The sequence below is a fragment of the Salvelinus alpinus genome, chromosome 21 (genome assembly GCF_045679555.1).
Source record: "Salvelinus alpinus chromosome 21, SLU_Salpinus.1, whole genome shotgun sequence".
NCBI lineage: Eukaryota > Metazoa > Chordata > Actinopteri > Salmoniformes > Salmonidae > Salvelinus > Salvelinus alpinus.
In genome coordinates this window covers 4,473,512-4,481,568 of record NC_092106.1, presented here as the reverse complement: position 1 = coordinate 4,481,568, position 8,057 = coordinate 4,473,512, and positions in this window count along the sequence as shown.

Sequence of the window (8,057 nt, the reverse complement as noted above, 5' to 3'; positions counted from 1 at the left end):
ACTACATAAACCATTTGTATAATAATAATGAATATTAATGAATAGATAGATGTATGTGACTAGGGTTTAATCCAGCGTGTGCGCGTGCGCGCGTTTGTGTGTGTGTGTGTGTGTGTGTGTGTGTGTGTGTGTGTGTGTGTGTGTGTAATTGACTGAATTGAAATGGACTTGACCCCAGCCCTGTAACATGGAGTCAGTTTGGAGCTTACATATTAACTCCAGCTGTCTACAATTGATAAGCATTGCTCAGTAGAGGAGATTTAAAATTCCTCAGTAAACAGTCCATGTGTGTGTGTCTGTGTTTAGTCTCCATGTGACAGAGGTCTCAGGCTGCAGCCCGTGTCCTCCGGGACAGTTCTGTGGCTCTGAGGGGCTCACCCGTCCATCTGGAGCCTGCCAGGAGGGATTCTATTGCCCAGGGGGGGACCGCTTGGCCACGGGTACGTTATAATCAGAGCACATTCATTATCATAGGCCATGCGATACACTAGCTAGCGTCCTGTCCAGGGGGTGTACGTAGGCATCAAGCTGCCTCACGCTACAGAATCAAGAGATAGACTCCTGCACTATGGGCCATTCTGGTTCAGACAAGGCTGACTTGTCCAAGGCTTACTTACTTACACTCATTATCACATTCATTATCATAGTATTAAGAATTCAATCTAGTCTCTTCCCACAGCCTCTGTAGCTAGACCCAAAAGTTTGGCAAACCGAGACTACAGTCAACGATTTAGTCAGATCAGTTAGGGTTTTAGATGATAGTCAATTGATATATCACAATTACACATTCATTTGATCAATATTAGAAGCTCTAATCACTGTTTCTAATCGATATCGCCTGTGCAGGGTTTGAGGGAAGAGGAGGAAGAGAGGGAGGAGGAAGATGGGGAGGGCTCTGCCCCCCAGCCCATTACTGCTCCCCTGGCAGTGCCATCCCAGTGCCCTGCCCAGCTGGCACGTATGCCAGCCTGACAGGCCAGACACAGTGCCCCCGCTGCCACGCTGGTTACTACTGCCCTGAGAGGACCAGTAACTACACCCAGTTCCCCTGCCCCCCTGGCTTCTACTGTCCTGATGGTAGGAAACCATCCTCATGTCTTATTAAGGTTTTCCAGCACATGGCTGGTTGAAAAGGTTTGAGTCCTAAGCAATTTGACCAGTGGGTGAGTCCATGTTGTTTGAAGTGATTACCAACCCAGTAACAGTACAGTACTTTTTTTTTGTATGAGGGACTGACACGCTACACTACATGACCAAAAGTATGTGGACACCTGCTCGTCGAACATCTCATTTCAAAATCATGGGCATTAATATGGAATTGGTCCACCCTTTACTACTATAACAGCCTCCACTCTTCTGAGAAGGCTTTCCACTAGATGTTGGAACATTACTACGGGGATTTGCTTCCATTCAGCCACAAGAGCATTTGTGAGGTCGGGCATTGATGTTGGGCGATTAGGCCTGGCTGGCAGTCCGCGTTCCAATTCATCCCAAAGCTGTTTGATGGGGTTGAGGTCAGGGATCTGTGCAGGCCAGTCAAGTTCTTCCACACCAATCTCGACAAACTATTTCTGTATGGACCTCACTTTGTACACGGGAGCATCGTCATGCTGAAACAGGAAAGGGCCTTCCCCAAACTGTTGCCACAAAGTTGGAAGCTGTCACGCCCTGGCCTTAGTATTCTTTGTTTTCTTTATTATTTTAGTTAGGTCAGGGTGTGACATGGGGAATGTATGTGTTTTTGGTATTGTTTAGGGGGTTTTGTATAGTGTATGGGGTTGTGTTCAGTAGAGAGGTTTAGGAAAGTCTATGGTTGCCTGGTTTGGTTCTCAATCAGAGACAGCTGTTTATTGTTGTCTCTGATTGGGAGCCATATTTAAGGCAGCCATAGGCTTTAGGTGATTGTGGGTAATTGTCTATGTTCTATGTTGCATGTGTACTTAGTTCGTTTTAGCTTCACGATCGTTTTTTTTTTCTTTCTTTTTTTCGTTTAGTAAGTGTTTGTTTTTCTTCATTAAAAGAAGATGGCTTTCTTTCACGCTGCGCCTTGGTCCACTCATTATCCTCAAGACGATCGTGACAGAAGCACAGAATCGTTTAGAATGTCATTGTATGCTGTAGCGTTAAGATTTCCCTTCACTGGAACTAAGGGGCCTAGTCCGAACCATTAAAAACAACCCCAGACCATTATTCCTCCTCCACCAAACTTTACAGTTGGTACTATGCATTGGGGCAGGTAGCGTTCTCCTGGCATTCACCAAACCCAGATTTGCCCGTTGGACTGATAAATGGTGAAGAGTGATTCATCACTCCAGAGAACGCGTTTCACTGCTCCAGAGTCCAATGCTGGTGCCACGTTGAAAGTCACTGAGCTCTTAAGGCTATTCTACTGCCAATGATTGTCTATGGAGATTGCATGGCTGTGTGCTTGATTTTATACACCTGTCAGCAACGGGTGTGGCTGAAATAGCCAAATCCACAAAATTGAAGGGGTGGCCACATACTTTTGTATATATAGTGTATGAGTCAAGCAAGTGTCAAAGCTGAGTGTGCTGAGAAACCTTGTTAGTGTGTCTATATACACTACCGTTCAAAAGTTTGGGGTCACTTCAAAATGTCCTTGTTTTTGAAAGAAAAGCTAAAAAATGTGTCCATTAAAATAACATCAAATTGATCAGAAATACAGTGTTGACATTGTTAACGTTGTAAATGACTATTGTAGCTGGAAACGGCAGATTTTTTATGGAATATCTATATAGGCGTACAGAGGCCCATTATCAGCAACCATCACTCCTGTGTTCCAATGGCACGTTGTGTTAGCTAATCCAAGTTTATCATTTTAAAAGGTTATTTAATCATTAGAAAACCCTTTTGCAATTATGTTGGCACAGCTGAAAACTGTTGTCCTGATTAAAGAAGCAATAAAACTGGCCTTCTATATCTGGAGCATCAACATTTATGGGTTCGATGACAGGCTCAAATTGGGCAGAAACAAAGAACTTCTGAAACTCGTCAGTCTATTCTTGTTCTTAGAAATGAAGGCTATTCCATGCGAGAAATTGCCAAGAAACTGAAGATCCCACAAAACACCAGTCTTAACGTCAACAGTGAAGAGGCGACCCCGGGATGCTGGCCTTCTAGGCCATATCTCAGACTGGCCAATAAAAATGAAAGATTTAAGATGGGCAAAAGAACACAGACACTGAACAGAGGAAGATTGGAAAAAAGTTTTATGGACAGACTAATCTAAGTTCGAGGTGTTCGGATCACAAAGAAGAACATTTGTGAGACGCAGAAACAATTGGAACCAATATCCTCCTACAACAGGACAATGACCCAAAACACAGCTCCAAACTATGCAATATCTATTTAGGGAAGAAGCAGTCAGCTGGTATTCTGTCTATAATGGAATGGCCAGCACAGTCACCGGATCTCAACCCTATTGAGCTGTTGTGTTAGCAGCTTGACCGTTTGGTACGTAAGAAGTGCCCATCAAGCCAATCTAACTTGTGGGCGGTGCTTCAGGAAGCATGGGCTGAAATCTCTTCAGATTACCTCAACAAATTGACAACTAGAATGCCAAAGGTCTACAAGGCTGTAATTGCTGCAAATGGAGGATTCTTTGACGAAAGCAAAGTTTGAAGGACACAATTATTATTTCAATTAAAAATCATTATTTATAACCTTGTCAACGTCTTGACTATATTTCCTATTCATTTTGCAACTCATTACATGTATGTTTTCATGGAAAACAAGGACATTTCTAAGTGACCCCAAACTTTTGAACGGTAGTGTGCGTTAGGTCAGGATTAAGGTTGTGGTGCTTATTTGGGGGATTTCATTAAATAACTGCAAAATCTGTCTATTCCACACAGTATGGTCATTATCAGTGGTGTTGTGTGTTACAGTATGTTGTGTGTTTTCCAGGCACGCGGCATGCCACCCAGTTCCCCTGTCCCCGTGGCTACTACAACCCTGAGCCCATGACCCAGAGCCTGGACAGCTGTCTGCCCTGTCCCCCTGGACACTACTGTGAGAAGGAGAGACTGACCGCTGTCTCAGGGAAATGCAAAGCCGGTCAGTTGATAGGCCTCTATTATCTGAAAAACTCTCTCTAGTGCCATGAGTTCTCCCATACCATGTGATCTGACCAGGAATAACTCACAGCTATATTTGAAAATATAACTAGGGCTAAACCTGCTGGCCTTATGCCCTTCATATGAGTGATTCAGGATAATGTGTCTTGTATGGTCATAAAGAGCATTCACTCTCTCTCTCTCTCTATCCCTTTCTCCTGCCCCTTTCTCTCTCTCTCTATCCCTCTCTCCTGCCCCTTTCTCTCTTTCTCTTTCTCTCTCTCTCTCTCTCTCTCTCTCTCTCTCTCTCTCTCTCTCTCTCTCTCTCTCTCTCTCTCTTTCAAATTCAAATTCAAGCTGCTTTATTGGCATGAAAAACATTGTGTCAATATTGCCAAAGCAACAATGTATACAATATACATTGTAATACAATTAAAACAATGACAAATAATAATATAGAATGGCAGTAAATAATAATACAAAATTAAATATAAAAAATAGTAACAATAAAATGGTAACAGTCAATAGTCGAATGTAATGTATGGTGTAATGCACCACTACCACCACCACTATCATTACTATCATTACCATTACCACCCATACCATTACTATTTGGAATGATAAACAACAATAATAATACTAATAACAATAACAGTAATAACAATAACAGTCATAATAAGTAAGTTACTGCTTACTATGCAGATGTTATTATTCAGTGTCCCTCAGGCTATGGCAGGCAAATACATATTTGGCTGCAAGAGGAGCCATTGCTCCTTCGCCCATGAGTATTTTTAGTTTTTCCTCTGGGTTTAATAAGTTAAAATTTGGAATAAATGTAGTCATTTCTGTGAATAATGAATCTCTTGGTGAGGAATATTTATCACAGTAAAGGAGAAAGTGCATCTCTGTTTCTACCTCCCCTGTCGTGCAGTGACCACATACACGCTCCTCTTTGGGTAGCCATGTCTTTTTATGTCTGCCGGTTTCTATTGCCAATCGGTGGTCACTCAGCCTGTACTTGGTAAGGATCTGTCTCTGCTTCGAATCTCTGACAGAGTAGAGATATTCAGACAATTCATATTCTCTGTTTAGGGTCAGATAGCAATTTAGTCGGCTTTGGGATTTTGTTTCGTTTTTCCAATGTTGTAAATATGAGTCCTTTGATTGGTTCATGATTTTGTTTATTGGAATTCTTTCTTTTGAAGCAGTGCCGGTGTCAGCTTGGTTGGTTAGGTCCAACACCAGCTGACTGAGAGGGCTCGTTTCTGGGCTCAGCTCTTGGGTTTGAAGTGCTTTAAATTGCAGACTCGAATTTGGACTTGAATTTAGATGTTGTCACGTTCCTGACCTGTTTTCTGTTTAGTTTTGTGTGTTAGTTGGTCAGGACGTGAGTTTGGGTGGGCATTCTATGTTATCTGTTTCTATGTTGGTTTAGGGTTGCCTGGTATGGCTCTCAATTGGAGGCAGGTGTTTGGCGTTCCTCTAATTGAGAGTCATATTTAGGTAGGCTGTTCACAGTGTTTGTTTGTGGGTGGTTGTCTCCTGTGTCTGTGTCGATGTTTGCACCTTACGGGACTGTTACGGTTTGTTCATTTCATGTAGGCTATTTTTTCCCTGTTCGTGCGTTCTCGTGTTTATGTATGTTCGTCGTTCAGGTCTGTCTACTTTCGTTTTGTTATTTTGTATCATTATCAAGTATAGTTCGTTTTCGTCTTGTCTTTAATAAATCATTCATGTCATTTCAACGCGCTGCACCTTGGTTCAATCCCTGCTCCTCCTCTTCGGATGAAGAGGAGGAGGACCGCCGTTACAGAACCACCCACCAATCCAGAGCCAAGCAGCGTAATTTGGAGCAACGGGCAAGTATACAGGACTTGTGGAGTTGGGAGCAAATATTTAACGGAGAAGGACCATGGGCTAAAATAAATCACCGTCCATGGGAACGGCTGGAGGCAGCTCGGAGAGCGGAGGAAAATAGAGAGAGGAACCGGCGTTATGAGGGGACGCGTCTTGCACGGAAGCCCGAAAAGCCCGTGAGTAACTCCCAAAAATTTCTTGGGGGGGGGCTAAGGGGTCGTGGGCCTAGGGCAGGTAGGAGACCTGCGCCCACTTCCCAGGCTAACCGTGGAGAGCGGGAGTACGGGCAGACACCGTGTTACGCAGTAGAGCGCACGGTGTCTCCTGTACGTGTGCATAGCCCGGTGCGGGTTATTCCACCTCCCCGCACTGGTAGGGCTAGATTGGGCATTGAGCCAGGTGTCATGAGGCCGGCTCAACGCGTCTGGTCTCCAGTGCGTCTCCTCGGGCCGGCATACATGGCACCTGCCTTACGCATGGTTTCCCCGGTTCGCCTACACAGCCCGGTGCGGGTTATTCCACCTCCCCGCACTGGGCGGGCGACCGGGAGCATTCAACCAGGTAAGGTTGGGCAGGCTCAATGCTCAAGAGAGCCAGTACGCCTGCACGGTCCGGTATTTCCGGTGCCACCTCCCCGCCCCAGCCTAGTACCTACAGTGCCTACACTACGCACTAGGCTACCAGTGCGTTTCCAGAGCCCTGTTCCTCCTCCACGCACTCTCCCTATAGTGCGTGTATCCAGTTCGGTGCCTCCAGTTCCGGCCCCACGCACTAAGCCACCTGTGCGTCTCCTAAGTCCTGTACACACTGTCACTTCTCCCCGTACTAGTCCTGAGGTGCGTGCCCTCAGCCCGGTGCCACCAGTGCCGGTACCACGCACCAGGTATAGAGTACGCTTTGAGAGTTCAGTGTGCCCTGTCCCTGCTCCCCGCACTAGTATGAAGGTGCGTGTCCTTAGCCCGGTGCCTCCAGTTCCGGCACCACGCACCAGGTCTACAGTGCGCCTTATCCGGCCAGAGCCATCCGTCTCCCCAGCGCCATCTGAGCCATCCGTCTCCCGAGCGCCATCTGAGCCATCCGTCTCCCCAGCGCCGTCTGAGCCATCCGTCTCCCCAGCGCCATCTGAGCCATCCGTCTCCCCAGCGCCATCTGAGCCATCCGTCTCCCCAGCGCCGTCTGAGCCATCCGTCTGCAATGAGCCTGCAAAGCCGCCCGTCTGCCATGAGCCTGCAAAGCCGCCCGTCTGCCATGAGCCTACAGAGCCGTCCGCCAGACAGGAGCCGCTAGAGCCGTCCGCCAGACAGGAGCCGCTAGAGCCGCCCGTCAGACAGGATCTGCCAGAGCCGCCAACCAGACAGGATCTGCCAGAGCCGCCAATCAGACAGGATCTGCCAGAGCCGCCAATCAGACAGGATCTGCCAGAGCCGCCAATCAGACAGGATCTGCCAGAGCCGCCAACCAGACAGGATCTGCCAGAGCCGCCAGCCAGACAGGATCTGCCAGAGCCGCCAGCGAGCCATGAGCAGCCAGAGCCGTCAGCGAGCCATGAGCAGCCAGAGCCGTCAGCGAGCCATGAGCAGCCAGAGCCGTCAACCTGCCATGAGCGGCCAGAGCCGTCAGCGAGCCATGAGCAGCCAGAGCCGTCAGAGAGCCATGAGCAGCCAGAGCCGTCAGAGAGCCATGAGCAGCCAGAGCCGTCAGAGAGCCATGAGCAGCCAGAGCCGTCAGAGAGCCATGAGCAGCCAGAGCCGTCAGAGAGCCATGAGCGTCCAGAGCCGTCAGCCAGCCATGAGCGTCCAGAGCCGTCAGCCAGCCATGAGCGTCCAGAGCCGTCAGCCTGCCATGAGCGTCCAGAGCCGTCAGCCTGCCATGAGCGTCCAGAGCCGTCAGCCTGCCATGAGCGTCCAGAGCCGTCAGCCTGCCATGAGCGTCCAGAGCCGTCAGCCTGCCATGAGCGTCCAGAGCCGTCAGTCAGCCATGAGCTGTCCCTCAGCCAGAAGCGGCTAGTAATTCAGAACTGCCCCTCAGTCCAGAGCTGTCTCTCTGTCCGGAGCTGCCCTTCAGTCCGGAGTTGCCCCTCTATCCTGAGCTACCTCTTTATCCTGAGCTACCTCTCTCTCCTAA